Here is a 21,326-nt window from a genome sequence, read left to right as displayed (position 1 = left end):
AGAGACTATAGGGGTGAACCATGTCCCCATTCTTGAGTAAGAAAGAGGAAGATTGAGAAATGAAAGTAATTTAAAAGCACATACAGTGGTACCTCGGGTTAAGAACTTAATTCGTTTTGGAGGTCCGTTCTTAACCTGAAACCTGAGGTACCACTTCAGCTAATGGGGCCTCCTGCTGCTGCCGCGCCACTGGAGCACGATTTCTGTTCTCATCCTAAAGCAAAGTTCTTAACCTGAGGTACTATTTCTGGGTTAGCGGAGTCTGTAACCTGAAGTGTATGCAACCTGAAGCATATGTAACCTGAGGTAACACTGTAATTTAAAAGCACATACAGTGGTACCTCGGGTTAAGAACTTAATTCATTCTGGAGGTCCGTTCTTAACCTGAAACTATTCTTAACCTGAGGTACCACTTTAGCTAATTGGGCATCCCACTGCCTCCATGTGATTTCTGTTCTCATCCTGAAGCAAAGTTCTCAACCCGAGGTACTATTTCTGGGTTAGCAGAGTCTGTAACCTGAAACGTCTGTAACCTGAAGCATCTGTAACCCAAGCTACCACTGTACATTGTTGTAGCAGTGCATTCCCTAATATTTTGATGTCACACTTAACAGTTCCATGCAACTTGGTTCATGAGGTTTGGACATCATCATCATCATCATTTATTTATACCCCACCCATCTTGCTGGGTTTCCCCAGTCACTCTGGGCAGCTTCCAACAAAATATTAAAATACAATAATCTGTTAAACATTAAAAACATCCCTAATCAGGGCTGCCTTCAGATGTCTTCTAAAAGTCTGGTAGTTGTTTTTCTCTCTGACATCTGGTGGGAGGGCATTCCACAGGGCGGGTGCCACTACCGAGAAGGCCCTCTGCCTGGTTCCCTGTAACTTGGCTTCTCACAGTGAGGGAACCACCAGAGGGCCCTTGGCGCTGGATCTCAGTGTCGGGGCAGAACAACGGGGGTGGAGGTGCTCCTTCAGGCAGCCATGTGACCACCACAATGTGTTACTGCTTTCTTCCATTGCTTTTTCTTATTGGGATATAAAGTTCCCAGACAAACATCTACATTGCTTTTTCATAATCTCGAATTCTATATAACTTGTGCTTTCATGTCTTTGCCTTGCGACTGATCCCTTTTAAAAATAACTGGTCAGGTGAGCTATGCACAAAACCAACCTTAGAAAAGTTGGGTCCTTGGGCAAATGGTTACAATGAGACCTCTTTCTTCTTTCATCCTTCCTCCTACCCTGTCCCTTCCTGATACCCACCAATACTACTGTGTGCTTTGAATCATTGCTGCCCACCTATATCATTGTGTACTTTGGATCAGAGCCGCTTTTAGTTAGAAGCCAAGAAAAGTGCTTGACATTTCCTCCACTTAACCATATCTCGTCAACAACGTTTTGCATTAAAAAAACAACACATCCCCTCTCTTTTTATCTTTCCGCCTGTTGCTGAAGAGGCACCCCATTGCCTCCACCACAAGACCAGCAAGCCACACAGACAAGGAGAGGTAATATTTTCAACTGGCTCCTATCTTCCCCCCTTCATGGATTCATAAACCAGCCTGAGATCTGTTTCTCCCTCCCCTTCCTTCGTTGCAAAAGTTCGTTCTGCATTTTTAGCATTTAACATTTTAACTTTCTTCATTTTAGCATTTTGTGCCTATCTAGAAGCTCTTTGCTCCTCAACTGCTTGCTAATTCTACTTTCCTTCACTCTCTATAAATCTCTCCAGCAAAAGCAAGGAAACATTTCCCTCCTGCTTCAAATCTGTCTGCAAGAGTACCCTGGAATAATGAAATAATGCAAGATCGTTGAGTGAAGTAGGTGGAAAATTGATTAATTAACACAACAGGATCTTTCTTCTTTCTTTGGTAATCACTCATAGCCAAGTAAGATTGTCTTCCATTTACTGTACACTTGCGGAACATGAACCACTTATAAACACCATCTCCAACTCCCCGAAATATTCCATTAATGATGTCTCTGATCAGCAATGAACAGGATCTGTGATATGTGTGGGCTTAGTCATCGACTTAACACAGCATTGTAGGGGTGTGGACTAGATGATTCTTGGGAACCCTTCCAACTCTAAGATTCTGTGATTGCGTGGCAAGTTCCCTCCCCCATAAGAAATGAAGACACAGGACACGTTATTTAAGGTTAATGGGCGTAAATGGCCACAACTTTATTGATTACAGAATTGAAGGTATTGGCCTTAGGCATTGGCTCCTATCAACTACCCGGCACGGTGACCGGGAAGGGTTGAACACTAACCGTGGGTGTCCTGTTGAAGTACGCCAACTAGGACCCCACGGGTGTCACCGCTCGTGGGCGTGCCGGTGGCCCTTACCTTACTAGGTCTCAGACAAGGCAACGCCCCCGGAGTCCTCTACCGGACTACCCTTTTCCTTGGGGGAAGGTGATGGCATTTCCTTCCCCCCCGTCCATTTGCATAACAATTGACCCCTGCCAATGCCTAACCGCCAAATACCGTGAAAGCTGTGACGTTTGCTACGAGGTAGGCGAAAAAACCAAAAGGCTGGAAATTTGCCAACTTGGAAAAATTCCTACCAGGCCCCTTGTGGCGACCAACCGAAGTCCATAGCAAGGTCAAGCCTGCCTAACCTGAGGGTGGGTGGGATGGGAAAACCTCTCGGCCGCCGAGGAGTGAAGAGGGCGGACCCGAGGCGTGCCTGGCCTTAAATAGTATTAGGCCACGCCTCCCTGGCCCGCCGATTGGCAGGCAGGGGGGGCAGGCACGCCCGAGGATTCCCTGGATCTTGCGGGGGCTGAAATCCAGCCCCCACGCATGTGGGAGGGGCCAGCCCGCAACCCCCTCTCTTCCCGAGGCTCAGAAATGGCTTTCTGTGATCTAGCCCCAGAAGCCACACGTGAACAGATTTGAAGTAAGCTTCGCCCCACATAGCTCCAGACTTTTGCGTAGGGGTTGAAGTTGACCCTAAAGGGGACACATACCCTAACTCTCAGTTCCCACAGCTCTGAAAGGCAAGTTTTTGTAATTTACTCTCATTTTAATAGCACTTTCCAATTGCTCACCCAATTCCTACCTGGCTGATGTCCTCTGACTCAACTTGCCTCCTTTTGTAGGGCAGGAAGAAGAAGAAAAACTCTGCCAATCTTCTTGAGAGACAAAAAACCTAACTAACTAACTAACTAACTAACTAACTAACTAACAGCTCTTCAGTTCTCTAACAAGGTGCCAGATCTCTGCAGCACTTAGTGCCCAAGATCAAAAGAGCCTTTAAGGTTTTTGCCAAGATGAATGTATGAATGGCCACACCCAAGTCAGCCAGCACATGTTCTCACAAGCAGTGGAGTCTGGGCCATTGGGGCTACCTGAATACAGCCTTCCCAATGAGAATGCCAAGCATTTTTGAAGCCCCCTCTCTCATTCTCAAAGCCACACACTATTTTCTGTCCCATAAACATTCATACTTCCTTGAACTTACAGAGCTGTGTACAGACATTTCCCTTCTTCCCTGACAAATCCGCTCTCTGTGACACTCAGCACATCCTAATCCAAATGTATAGCTATGTCAAATACACCCCTCACATGTGTGTCTGGGCAGAAAAACCATGCAACTGAGATTTCAAAATCAGTAGGACTGCCTGCTTTTCAGCCTTACTGGGAAGGCTCCCACTTCAGTCTGTTGTTATGAGAGCTATCCAGCACAGCAATCAGGACTGTTTCAAGAACATTTCAAAGTTCTAGCTAAAACTCTGGTCCTCTTCCCATGGTTATACTTCAATATTCTGCAGCTTCAACATCACAACATGCAACAATTGGTTGTAGTGGAGACTCGTCCATTTGGGTGCATGGGAAACTTCCATATCTGCCTGCAGACAGCCCACACATTACTGTATTCTGACTTACAACAAATCCAGAATTGGCCCTGGCTGTCAGTAGTTTCATTGTTACCTTTGTAGAACTCACCAGGGAGGAGAATGGGAACAAATGGAGAATTGGTTTATTCTGCCTATTCCACCTACCTTTTAGATGCCTGCCATCTGTTCTACTAATCCCACCAGTCACCATTGTTCCACTAAATTTATGAACAGCTTTGGAGAGAAGTCACCATATTTTATTCTTTGTGGCTCTTGTTTTAGGGATAGAGAGTTCCCATCCAAACATCTGTCTTCATCTTCTCATGGCCATAAAGATCTGTTACCTTCTCTTTCTTGTCCTTGGTTTTTTGTTTCATCCAGGTAAGTCATCAGTTAAGTTCTGGACTTAACCAGGTAAAGTAAAGGTAAAGGACCCTTGACAGTTAAGTCCAGTCACGAGCGATTCTGGGGTTGTGGTGCTCATTTCACTTTACTGGCTGAGGAAATGGGTTTTTGCTTGCATACAGTTTTTCTGGGTCATGTGGCCAGCATGACGAACTTCTGGCGAACCAGAGCAGTGCACGGAAACGCCATTTACCTTCTCGCTGGAGTGGAACCTATTTATCTACTTGCACTTTATCTACTTGCACTTTCGAACTGCTAGGTTGGCAGGAGCTGGGACCGAACAACGGGGGCTCACCCCTTCACTGGGATTTCAACTGCTGACCTTCCGTTCGGCAAGCCCAAGGCTCAGTGGTTTATACCACAGTGCCATTCGCATCCCCTTGGACTTAACCAAGGGGCTTCCAAATGTCATTAGCCAAACACATGCAGAAGCTCCATTCCAACCTTCTTAAAGACTCTGAATGGAGGAGGTGTGGCTTGTATGGGGGAGGGCTGGCATCAGGGGTGGCATGCACAGGCACATCCTCCTATCCAGTTCAAGCCCTGGTGATTACTATTCTTGTAGGGGCCTACATACAGTCAGATATCTTGATGCTTTACACTTGAATGTGTGTGCAGTAATTGAAATACTTTATTATCACTTGTACAACTTGTATACAGTGAGATTACAAAAAAGATGGCTTCCTTGTGGGAATTAAGGTTAGAAAAGTGTTGACTAAATGAGGAGCTGAAACTGCTTTGATCTAAGGATTGTTATTCTAAAGCAGCAATGCAGCAGCAAGCAAAGGCTCTAGCAGCCAAGTCAGCTGCTTGTGGCTGGAAAGCCAAACAGGATGTGTGTGACCATTGCCATGGAAACAAAGGGGCAGTCCATTCTGTACTGAGCACCGGATGTTAGCTCAGTGTGTGTTATATGACCTGTACAGGATGTACATGGGTGGAGTTTGGTGTTTCTCTCTGTTTGTTGAAGAGAGCAGACATGTTTTCTCTGTACTGAAGTAAAGACAGGAATAAAAGAATGTAGATACATTTCTGTCTGTGTCTGATTCCCCTCCCTGGGGATATGCAGGGAGAAGGGAGGAAGAGAAGCAGTTGGTGTGTTTTTCTCACAGCCTGAGGAAAATCGCCGGAACGGACCTCGTGTGTTTTTCCTGCCGGGAGTTGCCGGAGGGAGGTCGAAAGAATTCAGCCGGTGCCTGGAGAGATAGGCACATACCTCTGACCGGCAATGAATCCAACACTGGTAGCAGAGGATGGTTGCTACGATCCATGGGAGTCTGCATCAAGGAGACTGTATTCATCCCTCTCCATGGAAGCCTGAGATGGAGGCTGATTCTCTGCAGCTAGAAGCTGACCAGAAGAAGCTGAAAGCCAAGCTACGGAGCCCAGGTATGAGATTTTCGGGCTTAAGAGTGTGAATGCAGATGGATTAATTCTCTGCTTCATGGGAGCAACGTTTGGGAAAAACAGCTCCGAGAGAGAAGAGTCTGCATTCCAAACATTCCTGTGGTTTTTCCTGTCCAAGGAAAGGAATGTGGTTGCTTAGCAACGCAGGCCAGTTTCAAGATAAGGGCTGGAAGTCAGGCTATGCCCAGAGAGGCTAAAACAGCTCGTGTTTAGACTAGGCCCTTACAAAGGAACTGTTGAAAAGGGACTTTCCAAGCGGCCAGTGTTAGAGCTGCCAGGTGCACAGAGTGTAAACAAGCCAGCTATTGGATTTTAGAGGCTTGTGTTTGAGAGTCAATGCAAGGACTCAAAATGGATGCCAAGAAGGGGGGAGGCCTGCCTTCTCCACCCCTTTTGACCAGTGACAATTATGCATCTTGGTCTATTAAGATGAAGGCCTTGCTGCAGAATCAGAGACTGTTTGGGGTGATTGAGAACCCCATCCCTGCAGCACCAACGCGTGCTTGGGAGTCACAGAATGTGAAGGCCAGAACCGCTATAATTCTGTGCGTGTCAGACTCTCAGCTTATTCATATACAAGATTTACCGCACGCGAAAGATGTTTGGGACACGCTGAGAAGGACACATCAGAGAGATGCAGGTTCTTCAGCGTTGCTGTATTTTGAAAAGCTGACTAACCTGAGGCTTGCGCCTGATGGAGATGTTCAAGCACACCTGACGGAAATGAAATTTCTGCGTCAGCAGATGGTGGAACGCAATTTCCGTCTGGATGAGGAAGTGTTTTGCTTCATGGTGATAAACAGCCTGAATCGGACTTACAAAACGGTTGCCAGTCAGCTGGGGTCTCTCCCAGCGCAAGATCTAACGTCGGACAGGGTCTTTGCCGTGGTTCTGAACGAACAGGACAGACTTGCTGCCCTGGAAGTGAAGGACAGGGGGAGGGAAGAACGGAGTTCAGACACCCCCACTGCTGTAGCTACTGGAGGAGACGCTGTAGCTTTGAACGTTGTCCGATGCCACAATTGTGGGCAGACTGGGCATTTTCAGCGGTACTGCAAGAAGCCACGTCAGAACAAAGGAGCCAAGGGAAGCTCCACGAAGTCTGAGGCGTCAGGCAGAAGTCATGCCAAGTCACAGGCGAAGCCTGCAAAGGCTTTGATGTCCCTAAAAGCCACACCACAAGTGGGGAATTCCTTCGTTTTAGACACGGGAGCGACGGTTCACATGACCCATCGCAGGGATTTGTTTTCGTCGTTTAAGAAGCAAAGCTTCGTTGTACAACAAGCCAACGGTCAAGAGCTGGAAGCCACCGGAATTGGGACTGTGTATCTTAAAAGTCTGAACTTGACTATAAACAATGTTTATTTGGTTCCAGAGTTGGAGTACAATCTGCTCAGCGTTTCGCAGATTGCCAAGAAGGGACTAAAACTGTCCTATGATGATCAACACTGTGAGATCTACAAAGATGGAGAGTTGTATCTTTCTGCCGAAGAGAAAGATGGACTGTATTTGTTGACTTTTGATCAAAGTGATTACATGGAATGTAATTCTTGTGATTCTAACATGATTTCTTTTGTAGGTGTAGCTGAGAAGAACACCAAGCAGGTCACCTCAAGGGTCGACAGGGCATTTCAGCGGGTGTATGCTGATGTGATTGGTCCTTTAGCACCATCTAGAGGCAATGCAAAGTATTACCTAATATGTGTTGATTCTTTTACAGGTTTTGTCTGGATTTATCTTTTGGAGAGACCGAAAGAAGCCTTAGAAAGGTTTAAAGAGTTTTGTGACAAGGTTAAAAATATGCATGATGCTGACATAGATTGTCTTTGCACAGATGAGAAGCCAATTTTTCTCTTACAGGATTTCCAGAGGTTCCTGAAGAAGAAAGGGATAAGACACAAAATTGCAGCTTCCGAAGAAGCTTGGAACAGATGTGTCTGTGTTAGGGTGAACAAAGACTTGCAAAAGGGAATGGATGCGCAATTGCTTAGTTCACATCTGCCACATGAGTACTGGGCTGAGTCGCTAATGTCATATTGTTACACGTGGTTGAGAAAGGTTTCAAAAGATGTGGGATGTTCTCCTTTTGAGAAACTGTTCCACAGAAAACCTTCTGTTGCCCATTTCAAGGTTTTTGGGTCTCATGTGAGAACAGAAGCTCCGGGTGGAGTAAAGAATGCCAGAGGCATTTTTGTGGGTTATGAAAAGGGTCTCTACAGAGTAATTTTGTCTGAATCTGGTCAGGTGATTCTCACAAAATTCCTAGAGAGTGCTCCTGAACAGGAGAGAGTGATTGTTCACACATTTCCCACAGATGATGATGATGAGTTTGATCTTATTGAGTTCAGTAGTACTGATGATGACAGCGATAGCTCAGACAGATCAGTTGTCACAGTCATTGAGAGGAAATCTCACACAATGACTAGACCCTCAGAAGAGGAGGATGAACCACTGATTAAGCTTAGTACTGGTTCTTCAGAGAGTTCAGAGGCTGAACCAGAAAGCAGAGAAGAGCAGCACCTCTTACGTAGGTCTGAGAGAGCAACGAAGGGTGTACCACCCAAGAGGTATTCAAAGGAGTTTGCAAACCTAGCTATTGCATGTGTTGCTGTTGTGAACGACCAAGGTCAAAGTGAAGCTGTGTCTGAGTCAGAGACAAAGGCACAACAGAGAGTTGCTAACCAAGGTAATGCAGAAGCACTCATTCCTTGGAAGTCACACAACCAGAGAGGTACATTGGTAAAACCAGTGGCGGGTAGTTCCAAGGATGGAACTGAAACAACAGGGGAGTGTTATATGTATAACAACTGTTTGTTTTCTTCTCTGGATGACGCTTTGCTCGCTGCACGCATTGATACTTTAGGGGGAGTATGTTATTCTAAAGCAGCAATGCAGCAGCAAGCAAAGGCTCTAGCAGCCAAGTCAGCTGCTTGTGGCTGGAAAGCCAAACAGGATGTGTGTGACCATTGCCATGGAAACAAAGGGGCAGTCCATTCTGTACTGAGCACCGGATGTTAGCTCAGTGTGTGTTATATGACCTGTACAGGATGTACATGGGTGGAGTTTGGTGTTTCTCTCTGTTTGTTGAAGAGAGCAGACATGTTTTCTCTGTACTGAAGTAAAGACAGGAATAAAAGAATGTAGATACATTTCTGTCTGTGTCTGATTCCCCTCCCTGGGGATATGCAGGGAGAAGGGAGGAAGAGAAGCAGTTGGTGTGTTTTTCTCACAGCCTGAGGAAAATCGCCGGAACGGACCTCGTGTGTTTTTCCTGCCGGGAGTTGCCGGAGGGAGGTCGAAAGAATTCAGCCGGTGCCTGGAGAGATAGGCACATACCTCTGACCGGCAATGAATCCAACATTCCATCTGGCCTGGTAGTTCCAATCTTGCTCCACATGATATTTCCAGCCCTGGGGAAGTCTCTTTCCCAGCACTGCACTGTGAAATGACAATGTTGCCAATTGTAATGAAACATAGGAATGTTGGGCTCTGATTATTTGTTATTGTTTCCCCTTGTAAACTTTTTTTTTTTTTTGGTGGGGAAACAGGATCGTCTGCTAATGTGTACAAGCAAAGCCAATGCCGCCAGATAAACGGTGTGTGTGCATTTATTAAGTGCCCTGAGACCTTTAACCCTATTGGAAAGTGTTCAATATTTTGGCCATGCTGCTATCTGCAATTGCCAGGACGAAAATGACAGCTCCAAAGGTGAGAATGATGGCCCTATACCAGGAATGAACTGTGTTCACTCATGCAAATGTTTACTTCTCCTTCTCCCAAAAATATTGCCTAGCTTTCCTTGAGATTTTTATTACTTTGACATTGTGATAACTGCTGTATGTGGTAAAAGTCTGTGGCTTGAACACAGGTACACAGGAGCATAGCTGTCAACTTTTTCCTTTTTTTAAGGGAAATTCCCTTATTCCAAATAGGATTCCTTACAAGAAAAGGGAAAAGTTGACAGCTATGCACAGGAGGCTGGCTGCATTTCGCCCCTACCCCAATCCTTGCAGAATTATTCTCCTGTCATGTTGTATGATATTCATGGCTTCCACCAGGACATGCACTTAAAAAATAATAATAGCACGAAAGAATTTACAAAAAGAGGAGCCGCCACCATCACTCAATCAAGCAATATTTTTACACCACTCTAAAAAGAAATATAAAGGAAAGGGGGGTCAGAGCCAACCATCCAAATCGCTTATTTGTCAGCCATTGCTGGATACAGGAAGCAAATTAACCCCATAATTCCCAGCATAATTATCACTCAATTTCTTATTTCCATTCCCTTCACAGGCACCAATGCCCATCCTACAGTGTTAGTCCTATAAGGCAGTGGTTGGTCAACACTCCCTCATGCAAGGAAGCTTTAATCTTGCCCTGGAGCCACCTGATCAACTGCTTTATTTCACAAGTCACATCCCCACAAACACCCTGTTCACATCATCAGGGTGCATTTGCTGAAAGTGATCTCCAAAAGCCAGACAAGATGCAACACTGGACACCACAGCTCGGACTGCAACAACAGTGGGAACATCTGATTTGCTGTAGAGTAGAATGACTCCTGGGTTTCGGCAACAGTAGTTTACGTTTAAGGGACGCAGGTGGCGCTGTGGGTTAAAGCCTCAGCGCCTAGGACTTGCCGATCGAAAGGTCGGCGGTTCGAATCCCTGCGGTGGGGTGCGCTCCCGCTGCTCGGTCCCAGCGCCTGCCAACCTAGCAGTTCGAAAGCACCTCCGGGTGCAAGTAGATAAATAGGGACCGCTTACCAGCGGGAAGGTAAACGGCGTTTCCGTGTGCGGCTCTGGCTCGCCAGAGCAGCGATGTCACGCTGGCCACGTGACCCGGAAGTGTCTCCGGACAGCGCTGGCCCCTGGCCTCTTAAGTGAGATGAGCGCACAACCCCAGAGTCTGTCAAGACTGGCCCGTATGGGCAGGGGTACCTCTACCTTTACCTTTTAGAATGACTTTAGACTCAATACTTCATGTATGTGTGGGACAGGTAGTCTGTGAGTTGGAGTAAGAGAGGTCCATTTGGACAAATAGGAAGAGTGTATCTCTGTGAGTGGGGCACAATGTGTGTATGGTCATGTGTGTGAGAGAAATGTTTTGTTGCCTGCAAAAAATGTTTCTATTGCATTATTTTCAGATATGGGGAAAACAGATATCAGTTCATGTGGTGATGGAATCTTTCAATGAGTTGGAGATAGTGTTTATAAGTGGTGCATGTTTCACAAACATATAGTAAGGCTGGTAGTACAATAGTTTTGTAAATAAGCATTTTGGTTTCCCTGCGAATGTCCCAGTCCTCAAACACTCTGCACTTCAGTTGGGAGAAAGTCGCACTCGCAGCGCTCAGGCGATACTGTTGGAGAAGAACCTGCCCTTTAGTGAGCTCAACATTATCGTCATCATCAGCAGATGGCTGAGCTGTGAGCTCGGGCTGAAACTACTGTGTAAATACTAAATCTAAGTGTAATTAAACTGCCAGCTTGCCACGTTCTTGTTGTGAGAGGGAAATCATAAATCCTGACATCCCCCTACTCTTCCCCCACCTACTGTTACCTGAATGACCCATTGGGCCTGCTTGAATGGGGCACCTCCCTTCAAACTGTGCAGCCATGGCGGGAGGCATTGCTGTCCCCCCAGCATGGCCACTCAGGGCAGAAGATGACCCTAGTCTATGCTATCTCAGGCCTCAAACTACTAATCCCCAGCACTCCCAGGTAAGTGGTCATTCCAGATGAACCCTGTTATGAAAAAGTCATTGATGGGGAGAGGTTTCTCACTCATATATCTTATGCTCATTTTTGGATATTCCTGTATCTTTATCTTAACTTGGATATGGAAAGGCATAGACCCACATGCAAAACAAGCACAGTTTTTAAATCCTTGATTGAGAAGTTTTTCAGAAGGTACCCAAAGCAAAACACATCCTCAGAAAGCTGAGCCTTGTTGTCTCAAGCCTTCTATGTAAAGAAAACACAGAGGTGGGAAGAGATACAGCTGCAAGATTATTTATATTTTTTTACTAACACATTTGAGTGGGTAAACCTGTCAATTTTGGTTTCTCTCAGTTTTGCATTTTTCCAGTCTTGAGTTGTCTACATTTCCATAGCAGATTGTAATTTAAAAGAAAAGGAAAAACTGAACTGTATACATGTTTCTAATTTTGCACACATACATCCCTAATAATAATAATAATAATAATAATAATAATAATAATAATTTTTCATATCCCACCCTTTCCAGTTCAGAAACCAGGCTCAGGGCAGCTAACAACAAATTTAAAACACTTAATTGATGCAACAAAAAACAGCATAAAATACAGTATAAACTGTGAATAACAATAAATTCAAAATTCAAAAATCTATTTAGGGGGGAAATCCATCCAATAAACATTAGATGATCACCAGAGCCAGCTGGCTAAATTAGGCCTATTTGGGCCAGCGAGGAGACCAGGGGAGAATTAGCTGTGGGATCCCAGAGTGGGTAATCCTCATAAAAAGGGGAGGGGGAGGGAAGGAAGGAAGGAAAATAAAAGATCAGGCTAAGTTCAAATTGAAAGCCAGGCGCAATAGCTCTGCCTTACAGGCCCTGCGGAAGGAAGTTAAATCCAGCAGGGCCTTGGTCTCATGGGACAGAGCATTCCACCAGGTCAGAGCCATCACTGAGAAGGCCCTGGCTCTGGTGGAGGATAATCTGAATTCATTATATAATACATTTTAATGTTATTTTCATTAATATATGCATTTCTATGCACAATTTACCCCTATATATGTGCTACAGTTGGGGCATCGGGGCATTTAAATTGACCCATCTACATCTTTAAGATCTACCACCTTTAATATTTCACTTCTTAATGGACTTTGCACATTGTGCCCATTGTTTGCAGGGAATGCTGTCCAATGGTTTTTGGTGTTGTTGTTTTTTAGGAGGAGAGGGCACATTTGCAATTCAATTCAATTCCCTGGAATCCCAGCTAGTCCAGTATAAAAGACAGACCCATTGTCTCCTCTCAGTCTTCCTTTCCTTTCTTGTAGAGTTACAGCTAACATACACTTTTACCTGCTCATAGCTATGAAGTCCTGCCATCTCCTTTTGACTGCCCTTGCTTTGGTACTAATTTCTAATCCTGATAAGTATGGCTGCCATAGGATTACAATTACAAAATTAAAGGCTCTGTGTGATATGTAGATTAAGAGAGTGCAATGCAGCGATTTACAGTGCTCACTCCTAGGTAAGAAAACAAGAAGAGCCTTTATGGATTCATCCAAAGATCAACCTAGTCTAGTATCTGATTCTCACAGTGGCAATATATTGTCCAAAACTGGCTTGAAATCCATATTGTGATACCAGTTCCATAATTTTTGATCTGGCAATATTTTTGATTTAATACTTCCAAATCCATTACTTTTATAGTCCTCTCTAAAAACATCTTGTGCCCAACTTCTATACGGCATGCCAGTGTGGATTTCAGGTGACCTCAAGAGGTTGGATAAATTTCACGCTTCCCTTTTGAGGTCATTATTAGGACGTGCAAACTCAGTAAAATATGAAACAATATGTTGTGAGCTGGGAATATTGCCTTTATCAGTAAGAGCATGGCTGAGGACCTTGAAATATTGGATCTTCCTCCATTATAGAGCCCTATCCCCTAATTCTCTACTTTACGATCTTTTAAGTGATAGTGCAATCTACAATCTATCTTTGATCTGTAGGAGAAAACTGGATTCGATAGGGCTCACTCTAACTGACTTTGAAATCTCTGATCCCAAAGATACATGGGAAATTATTAGGAAGACTCTCACAGAAAAAAGTGCTCTCGCCATGCTTGAGGTTGCAAAGCACAGCACCTGCTCTCCTATCCACTTAAATCTCCCTTTGTGTAGAGATTTCCAAAAGGGATACATGACAAATCTGAAGAAACATGAATCGTGTAGGCTGTTTATGTTGGCCAGATTTAACATGTTTCCCTCGGTGGTAGTGAGAGGAAGATATTTAGCTACCCCAGAATTAGAGTGTCTCTGCAAATGCAGGAAACAGGAACTTGATACTCTAGAGCATATATTCTTTTCCTGTGATTTTGGCAGTTATGCCAGAAGAAAATTATTTGAGGCCCTAAAATTCAATAAACAGATTTTTACACAACCAACTGTTCAGGACATGCTGGCGGACAGCGATGATCAAATTACTTTAATAGCGGCCGAATTTTTAAGAGCTGTCCATGAAGAAAGAATGGGCCATGATAAAGAGACTTAGTGGTTGTTAATGGTAGATGATGTTGCTGCGTTGTATTATTATTCTATATTATATTGTATTGTGTTATTTATGTACATCATTTAATTTCTGGGAGTTAAGAACAGGACTGGGATAAATTGTGTGTGCTGTGCCTGTATTTTATACAGTTTGTATATGATGTTTGTTTGTTAATGTGTGGTGTGCTATGCCTAATAAAGGATTTTGTAAAAAAAAAAAAAAAAACATCTTGCAATTAGTAATACTGCAACTAGTCAGTTTATTTTCCTCTCAGCTTTTCAAAAATTTTAAGCTTTAATTTACCATCCACTTCTGCTAACAGATCTCTGAAAGCATTCTGGGACACAATATACAAGGAGCTGAAAAAGGTTTTTAAATACAATTTTAATAAAAAACCAGAGGTATTTTTGTTAGGGTTAATTGGAGAGGAAATTCAGAAAAAAGATGTAAATTTGTTTATGTATGCCACAATGGCTGGAAGAATACTCCCGGCCCAGAAATGAAGCAGCAAGAACTTCCTACATTGGAAGACTGGCAGATAAAGATGGTAGATACATGCAGATGAGTGAAGGATCAGCATATATGCCTTTGAAACCTATTGCCTGTCTATAGACAAGTGGATAAAGGAGAGGGAATGATTCAGATAATGCAGGAAACAACTGAAGAAATGGAGATGTGAAAATTGCATCACATAAGAGCATAAGTGTAGCCTGCTGGATCAGGCCACTGGCCGGACTGGTCCATGATCTTATTCTTATAGTGACTAACCAATCACCTGTGGGAAACCAGGAAGCAGAACATGAGCACAAAAGCAGTCTCTCCTCCCATGGTTTCCAGCAACTGGTATTCAGAAGTATTGCTTCTGCCAGCTGCGGAGGTAGAGCAGAGCAATGGTGACTAGTAGCCATTGACAGCAAGTTCTACACCCTACAGAGATTGCAGCTAGTGGGTTGATTCTCCCTGTTTAAACTGAACATCAGCAAGGCCAGTGAAGCTCAGTGAATCCACCTTGCTATGAACTTTGGAGTTCATAATACTTGCCTCCAAAAAGAGGAAGAAGGTGATGAGAGTGTCAGCTGCCTCAATTCTCTGAGAGTGACTGTCCACCAGAAAATATTGTACAATCACTTGACACAGCAGAAAATAACATAAAATGCTGTCTTCTTGCAGGCAAAGTAGCTGAGAAGCTTGTGAGACTAGGGTTTCTAATAATAATAATAATAATAATAATAATAATAATAATAATAAATTTTATCCTTGCCCATCCTGGCTTATAAAAGCTAGGACTGGGCGATGGGCTTTGTGGAGTGGTGAATGCTTCCCTCCGTGAGGGAGCCTTCCCAGACCCACTGAAAGAGGCGGTTATTAAACCGCTTCTTAAAAAACCATCTCTAGATGCGGCCACGATGGCCAATTATCGCCCAGTCTCAAATCTTCCATTCTTGGGCAAGGTGATTGAGCGAGCGGTTGCCGAACAACTCCAGGCACGCCTGGAAGAAGTGGACCATTTGGATCCCTTCCAGTCGGGATTCAGGCCTCATCATGGGACTGAAACTGCCTTGGTCGCACTGGTTGATGATCTCCGGCGGGCTAGGGACAAAGGTGAGAGCTGTTTCCTAGTTCTGCTGGATCTCTCAGCGGCCTTTGATACCACCGACCATAACATCCTTCTGGACCGTCTTGAGGGGCTGGGAGCTGGGGGCACTGTCATACAGTGGTTCCGCTCCTTCCTCCTGGGCCGTGTTCAGAAAGTGGGGGGGGGATGAGTGTTCAGACCCCTGGGCTCTCACTTGTGGGGTGCCTCAGGGTTCTGTCCTCTCCCCCATGCTTTTCAACATTTACATGCAGCCGCTGGGAGAGATCATCAGGAGGTTTGGGCTGGGTGTTCATCAGTATGCGAATGATACCCAGCTCTACCTCTCTTTTAAATCAGAACCAGTGAAGGCGGTGAAGGTCCTGTGTGAGTGTCTGGAGGCGGTTGGAGGATGGATGGCGGCTAACAGATTGAGGTTGAATCCTGACAAGACAGAAGTACTGTTTTTGGGGGACAGGAGGTGGGCAGGTGTGGAGGATTCCCTGGTCCTGAATGGGGAAACTGTGCCCCTGAAGGACCAGGTGCGCAGCCTGGGAGTCATTTTGGACTCACAGCTGTCCATGGAGGCACAGGTCAAATCTGTGTCCAGGGCAGCTGTTTACCAGCTCCATCTGGTACGTAGGCTGAGACCCTATCTGCCTGCGGACTGTCTCGCCAGAGTGGTGCATGCTCTGGTTATCTCCCGCTTGGACTACTGCAATGCACGCTACGTGGGGCTACCTTTGAAGGTGACTCGGAAACTACAACTAATCCAAAATGCGGCAGCTAGACTGGTGACTGGGGGCGGCCGCCGAGACCATATAACACCGGTCTTGAAAGACCTACATTGGCTCCCAGTACGTTTCCGAGCACAATTCAAAGTGTTGGTGCTGACCTTTAAAGCCCTAAACGGCCTCGGTCCGGTATACCTGAAGGAGCCTCTCCACCCCCATCATTCTGCCCGGACGCTGAGGTCCAGCGCCGAGGGCCTTCTGGCGGTTCCCTCATTGCGAGAAGCAAAGCTACAGGGAACCAGGCAGAGGGCCTTCTTGGTAGTGGCGCCCACCCTGTGGAACGCCCTTCCAGCAGATGTCAAAGCGATAAACAACTACCTGACATTCAGAAGACATCTTAAGGCAGCCCTGTTCAGGGAAGTTTTTAACGTGTGATATTTTACTGTATTTTTGGTTTCTATGGAAGCCGCCCAGAGTGGCTGGGGAGGCCCAGCCAGATGGGCGGGGTATAAATAATAAATTATTATTATTATTATTATTATTATTATTATTATTATTATTATTATTTCCCTTTCTCCCCCACAACAAATACTCTGTGAAGTGAGTGAGGCTGAGAGACTTCAGAGAAGTGTAACTAGCCCAAGGTCACCCAGCAGCTGCATGTGGAGGTGCGGGGAAGTGAACCCGGTTCACCAGATTATGAGTCCACAGCTCTTAACCACTACACCATCCTGGTTCAGTGAGCCCAGCTTGATATGAACTTTGGGGCTTATAATATTGCTTTCAAAAGAAGGATGAAAGGTATGAGATTGTGAGCTGCCTGAGAACTTTTGGAGTGACTGCTCATCCAACAATATTGAAAAATCACTTGACACGGTAGAAAGAAACATAAAATGCTGTCTTCTTGCAGCCAAACTAGTTGTGAGACTAGGGATCCTATCAACTTTATTGGGAAACAGATTGGATACGGGTCAAGAGGTCCATTCAAAGTAAGAAAGAAAAAGAAAAAGTGCACCATTGCGCACCATTCCAACCATTAATCTTTCATTCTTGCTCACACTGTTCCCATGCCACAAGTTTGGCATGCTAAAGACTCTCCTCCCTGAAAGAGAGGGGAGTGGTTGTGGACGGGAGCCCGAGCACCGCTCCTAGCAGGGGGCGTTGCCCCCTGCCTCCAGCTCACCTGGCTGGCACTCACGCCCCCCCGGTGGCCGTCCAACCAGGTGCCATGGGGGGGGGGCGTGTCCAGCAGCCTTTATGCTGCAGTGCCAGCCTCCCCCTCGGCCTCATTTCTCTTTGTTGTCCTGGGCGAGTCACCCACTCTCCACTCCCTTTGAGTTAGGGCTTAGGTCATTGGCCTTGCTATGGACCTTAGGTTGGTCGCCCCGGTTGCCCGGGGGGCCTGGTAGGAGTTTTTCCATTTGGCATTAGGCTTTTTGGTTTCTTCGCCTACCTCGTAGCAATCGTCACAACGTTTTGGTGGTATTGGTGGGTAGGTTAGGCATTGGAATAATGTGTTGTGGTGTGTCGAAGTGCTAGGTGTGGCCATCGCCTATGCCTTCAATTTCTAGGGGTATTCCGTTAATGGAATCTGGCGGTCGTGTATTCCGTCCGAAGCCTGCTTGGCGGGAGGCCATGGCACGACCCTCGGTGACATCAGGGGTGAGCCTATAGTTGGATTAGCATCAACAGGTGATGAACCCCTGGTGAATAAACCCACTTGTTTCGCGATCCAATGCCTAAGCCAATACCTTTACATTGCTGTAATCAATAAAGTTGTGGCCTTTTCTAGCCCATTAACCTTATATCACGTGTCCCTGTGTCTTCATTTTACTTCGCGGGGGTCGGGTCCTCGAACCACAAAACCCTGTTGCTTTCAGAGACTCATCTGCACACACCATTTAACCACCATGAAAACCAGTAAATGTCCCCCCCCCCCTTCAAAGAGCAAACTTCTATCAAGATTATAGCCTGGATACGGTACATACAGTCTTCTTCTTCCTGCTGAATTGCGAGGAGTTGAGAAAATGTAGAAGGTTCTTTAAAGAACTCTTCTGAATCAGATTCAGAGCCCATGTAACCCAGCACTCAGTTTCCTCCAAAGCAGCCAGCCATAAATGAATGGGAAGCTCAGAAAAAGGACAAGAAAGCAATCACTTTTGGCCATTGCACTGTCCTCTCAAAGGGAGGGAAAACCCTGATACTTCATACACAGGCATGCATTTGGTAAAGAATAATTATCAATTATTTAGTGAAGAAAAATTATTAAAACTCATCAAAACACATCAGAGGGAATTGACCATCAACCTCTTCCAGGATTATAGTTGTGGTGCCCATGTACCACTTCAGGATATTTGAACTTAGAAGATTATGTGTGAAGGTCAATTCAAATGTCATTGGGAGCAATCACATAATTAATTCCTTCTCAACTGCCCTCACAGTTTGAAGCATTATTGGTGACCCACAGCCTCCCTATTGTGTAAGTACTGGTCCATGAGTGGATCCTATTGGGTTTTGCCAACAAAGTGAGCATCAATTTGTGAGTTAAAACATGTGAACATGAAAACAATTGGACCAATACAGATGGAGAGGTTGTTTCAAGTGCAGGAAGGAACCAAGGTGGAAGCTGGAAGATGTGGAGAGGACAATAACCCCAACCCTAGAGAAAATTCTTGCAAATTTTATCTTATGTTAGCCCTCTATTCTTTTCTACCTCTCCAGCTTCCTGCCCGTTTGCAGCATGGAATGGGATACAAGAATGATATCAGCCTAAAGACCCATAAAGATCCTGGTAATGTTGTGAAAGGCTCCACACTGAAGCCAGAGAGGGAATCTTACCAGACTGTGTTGAGAATACTGAACCAGATTGACTAATGTATTAGCTTCTTATGCCTATATGGTGGCATATCCAGGCAGGCAGGCTGGATATATTTGGGGATTTAAACTGGATATTTTTCACCTATGCCCTCATCAGGTCAGCTGAAGTGATGTGAAGTCCTGGCCAAATTGACTTATGCTGCTTTTTGTATAAAGAATGTATGAAAGTCGGGCTATCATTGTATGTATCTTTATATAAATGTATCTTCAAAAGCCTACAAGTTGTGTGTGTGTATCTATCATCTATCTATCTATCATTTAACATTTAACTATATCCAGACTATCGATGGCTCCTTATTGTGATGGCCACGATGTCTTCAAATAATACTCACTGAGGAAGAGCATTAGTAGAAAAATACTGCCCTGGTGTACAGCTTTTGAGCTTCCGTGGCATCTCTTCAACCCAAATAGAAAGCTGGATTAGATTCAGCTGGGATCTTATGTTCTAAATCTTTGAACTCTCAGGAGGAACATGGAAGAATAAATGTCATTTGAAACATGAGCCAGTACATTTCTAAACTCAGTTATCCTTACCGTTTGAATTGTTTGCTTTTTCTTCCCATGCAGCAAAGTTTAAGAGCATATCAAATTGTACCTGTTGCTTTCATTTTTTTTCTATTTTTTTTAAATAATTTTTTTTATTGCATTTTCCACAAAAAAGAACAAAAAAGCAAATTTTCACAAACATTACAAAAAAGAAAAATTTTCACAAACATTACAAAAGAGAAAGAAAAAAGACATAAACAAAAAAAAAGAAGAGAAAAAAGGAGATTTTAACATAAAAATAAACTCACTTTCCAATTATAACCTTCAAAACCTTATTTTCCTTACTTCCACCCGCCTCCCGATCTTGTATTCTATGTAATAATTAGTTCAGCAAGCTCAATCTTTGTTCGTTTTGATTCTTGATCCCTCCCTTTGTGCTCTTATTTAACTCAGTCACTAGAACCCCTTCTTTTCCTTTTCAATGTCCTCAACATTCAAAGATTTTACAGTGTTTTTGTAAATAGACTTTAGTACCTGTTGCTTTCAGGGCAAAGCACCCAATGGGTTTCTCATTAGTTCGAGAGGGGAAGGCAATTAGTAATTCAAGGTATATTGCCTAGGGCTTCAATTGCTAGAGAGGGTGCAATCTCCAGAAGAGTACAAAACATGCTGATACACACCATCTCCTGTCAGTCTTCATTTCCTTTCTGGTTCGGCTACAAGAAGCACCCACATCCATCTTCTCAGAGCTATGAAGACCTGTGACTTTTTCTATGTTGTTCTTGCTCTGCTACTCATTCCCAATCCAGGTAAGCAATTGCTTAAGTCAGGGGTCAGCAACCTTTTTCAGCCATGGACCGGTCCACCGTCCCTCAGACCATATGGGGGGGGCTGGACTATATTGTTTTTTTTGGGGGGGTGAATGAATTCCTATGCCCCACAAATAACTCAGAGATGCATTTTAAATGAAAGGACACATTCTACTCATGCAAAAACACGCTGCTTCCCAGACTGTCCACAGGCCGGATTGAGAAGGTGATTGGGCCGCATCTGGCCCACGGGCCTTAGGTTGCCTAACCCTGGCTTAAGTCTTAGGCAGGAGAGAAATAAGTACTATCACTGTGTAGGGCCCAAACTTATCCTGGACTCTTCTTCCTGTTCCATTTTCCTTTCCATGTTCTACCTTTTCCATTTCCCATATAGAGTATGACTATTACATTCCTGTATGCTCAAATTGTGTTGCCTTTTGAGCCTGCTTTCAGCTAGCCAATTCCATAAAGTGGTTCATGAGGCAGAGTGGAAGAGTATCTTTTTTAACCTGACAGGTGGCACACTGAACAGGCCTTGCCAGGGAAGCAAGACCAAGAGCTTGAAAGCTTTTTTTCAAACCGGGTCCATTTGTTCTTACCTGATGTGAGAATAGCTTTTAAGCTCTCAATATTGCTTCTTGGGCAAGGCCCGATGATCACCGTTCAGCTCTGGGATGCTCTTGGAAGGTCTTGCAATCTGACTTCCTGTGACATTTCACAAAAGCATCCTCATCTTGTCCATATAATTGAAATCGCAGGTGTTAAATGCACAGGTAGTGCAATTTTAAACAATGGCAAAGGCCTGTGTACACTTGATGCACACAGTTGGGTTGGGAGAGTGGTAGTTTAAAGTTAGATTCAAGTACAGCAAGAAGGGAGTTTCTCTTGATTTGATTTGATTTTTAAAGACTTTTCACCCAC

The 21,326-nt window shown here is 44.6% G+C and overlaps 1 long non-coding RNA gene across 1 annotated transcript; it reads left to right on the top strand.

The window, feature by feature from the left end:
• Positions 1 to 3,923: 3,923 nt before the first annotated feature.
• Positions 3,924 to 11,128, top strand: LOC307211624. The gene is made up of 3 exons (XR_013836547.1): positions 3,924 to 4,236; positions 9,216 to 9,375; positions 10,817 to 11,128. It is a non-coding gene; the product is annotated as an uncharacterized lncRNA (long non-coding RNA).
• Positions 11,129 to 21,326: the final 10,198 nt, after the last annotated feature.

The sequence above is a fragment of the Podarcis cretensis genome (assembly GCF_951804945.1).
Source record: "Podarcis cretensis genome assembly, chromosome: 3".
Lineage (NCBI taxonomy): Eukaryota > Metazoa > Chordata > Lepidosauria > Squamata > Lacertidae > Podarcis > Podarcis cretensis.
This window is presented reverse-complemented; position numbering and strand designations above follow the sequence as displayed.